At 35.3% G+C, this 2,740-nt stretch overlaps 1 long non-coding RNA gene across 1 annotated transcript; it reads right to left on the reverse strand.

Moving 5' to 3' along the window:
* Window positions 1–548: 548 nt before the first annotated feature.
* On the reverse strand, window positions 549–935 carry LOC129748885 (uncharacterized). Its single transcript, XR_008737857.1, has 2 exons — window positions 819–935; window positions 549–750 (listed from the first exon to the last, which is right to left on the reverse strand). It is a non-coding gene; the product is annotated as an uncharacterized LOC129748885 (long non-coding RNA).
* Between the last annotated feature and the right edge of the window lie 1,805 nt (window positions 936–2,740).

The following is a 2,740-nucleotide window of genomic DNA, read 5'->3' on the forward strand; positions in this document are numbered from 1 at the left end:
CATTCGGATTTTCATTTTACCATGAAAAACACTGTAACATTAACACTCACAAGAACAATACAGTAATACGGTGATTTCCCTTTATTTGGAAACGATCAAATATCATGAACGTACTTTATATTTCACGGTTACCTTAAAGACTATGGTGATTTTAAAGTATTAAATGCTCGACTTGGATTTAGAAATAAAGATGATGTTAGTCGTTAAGTTGAAAATCATTGTTCGGTTATATTATTACCATGGTCTTGGCTATTCGGGTTATGTTACTGTTTAAAACTGTTAAAACCTTTATATGGAGGAACTGTACTACAAACAGTTTAAATAACGTCCAGAAACCGCTATTGGAAAACGTAATCAGACAACCAAACTGTTAATATTACAGTTTTTTGAAGAGTAATCTTTTATCAAAACAGTAACAGTAATAATCATCAAACGATTCAAAATAAGGTTTTTTCCAACGTTATCCAGAACCGTACGTCAATGGCGGTCTCACACACACATATAAGGGAATGTTTTGGAAATTTTCGGATGTTTGATATCAATTCAACTTTTTTCACATAATCTTTATCTTTATTACACTTGGTTTACTTACAAATGGTGAAAATTCAAAACCTGTTGATACCGCATAGTTTGATGATTCTTGCAGAAAGATCCTACCCGGCTATGGACATAGCATATGGATTCTCGTAGCTCCAGCGCTACGGAATGCTGGGAAGCCATCGTCACCCGGGTGATGAATGGACGAGGAAGCTGAAATTAATGTATAATCATTACTCTTTTTGACATATAAATAATTTATTACGTTACTATATACTTACTGTAATTATTTCCGGTAGCTTCGGCAGAACGAGCCAGCCAGTTTAGAATCCCGCGATTTTGGAGGAGCGAAAATTGTTGTTGTTTTTTTGTGTTTATTTTCCAGTTGTCGACAGTGGTGCCGACTTGACCGATTTTTAAAAATTGTACCGATATGAAACTAAAATGTGAAATTTAAAAAAAAATCTAACTCTTATGTTTTAAAGTCGGCTTTTTGCATTCATGCTACACACACTGCTTGAGTGACCGCGCAAATGGTTTGAATAAAATCGGTCGGAGTCTAAATATTTTGTACATACTCCCCTCTGTGGCATAGTGTTTGATGCTGCTTGTACAAAATCCAAGCCATTTACTCAGCCCCAGCCGGGTGGAGGTGTTTTTTTGTTGTTGTTTTTGTTGTTTTCGCCAGCCATCGTTTTGTGTTCGCGTGAAATTTGTTTGTATCGTGTGTGGGCGAACATAGATCAAACAATCGTCGTGGAATCATCGAATTTGCCTACGCCATTTGTGTAGTCTATGGCCCGCTTAAGTCAATGAATTAGTAAAAAAAAACTTTTATAATATTCTTACATAATGAGCGTTCTTGAAATCATCTTGTAAAGCCGATGACATAGTGAGAGCGAATTGGCGAACGTGATCAATGCGAACTCAAGCGGTGGAACAAATTGGCATCTCCTTTGTCGCATTGAATGTCAGGTTTAAGCGATTCACATACATTTCCATCAAATGTGGTTCGCCGCATTAATTCGCATCGCATCGCGTGCATGTCATCGGCCTAAATCATGAGCTGAACTTCTAATAGTAAAAGTATTAAATTATTTTTATAAATGTGTACTTATTTTGTACAAAACCAACTGGCATCTCTGACCGGGCGTTTCGTTGATTTTGACGTGCGAGTATGACAGAAGGATGAACGGTTTATTCAACGGTCCGAGTTCAGTTTTAAGATTAATGAAAAATTCTAGGAAATCGTTCATATCATTCTATCACCTTTCCAGATACCATAACACGTTTTCACATGAACGTTCATATTTCGTTTGTTATCGTTGGCGAAGTAAAGTTTAGAAGAACAGCTACGTTTACAGATACAATCACTATTTCTGAAACCGTAGATGTATCGTAGCGACTGTTTGAAATACGGTTTTTTAGTATGCGGGTATCCCATTATACAATCAGAATGTTTCCAACAGGAAACGCATCCTGAGTGTTTGTTTTGATTGATATTCGGAGCACTGACACACACTTTGTTTAGGAGTTCCCACAAATTGACAAATATCGCAGTCATGACTGACTCATGCATGAGTGCGCAGTCCAATCTAAGTGCGCTGCGATTAATACTGATTTGATATTTGTTCGTCCTGTCCCTGTCCAATCACTGTACTTTTTTTAAATTTTGCCATACACTAAACGTTTTACAGCAACGACTGCAAAACATTGAGTAGAATTCAACTTTCAAAAGCAACGAACATTTTTGTCACTTCTGTCATTTTTTTTTTATTCATTTTTGTTGTAACTGTAATTTTTGTCATTTTCGTCATTTTTGCCATTTTTGTACATTTGTATAATTTTTGGTACGTACAATTAATAAATTATAATTGCCATTAGAATTACTTATTTTAAATTTTAAAATATCAGTTTCCGCAATTTTTTTTCCTCTTCCTGTTTTTGTAAGGTAAAAAATCGTAACTAGGAGATCTCTGAGGCACTCCTAAGTCAAGTTTAATGTTCTGAAATTTGTCACCCTAATATTCACATTCAACTGATAAAAAGAATATTTTCTTCAAGATTTTACATTTATTTTGCACAATTTCACGTTAAAAAATAAGTTAATATTTTTTGCCAATTACGTTTCATTTTGAAACACTGTGTTACGCCCACCCATTTATTTTTGTTCGTTTTGCTGGCGCTTCTGACTTCTGACACG

This window comes from Uranotaenia lowii, chromosome 1, assembly GCF_029784155.1.
Source record: "Uranotaenia lowii strain MFRU-FL chromosome 1, ASM2978415v1, whole genome shotgun sequence".
Classification (NCBI taxonomy): Eukaryota; Metazoa; Arthropoda; class Insecta; order Diptera; family Culicidae; genus Uranotaenia; species Uranotaenia lowii.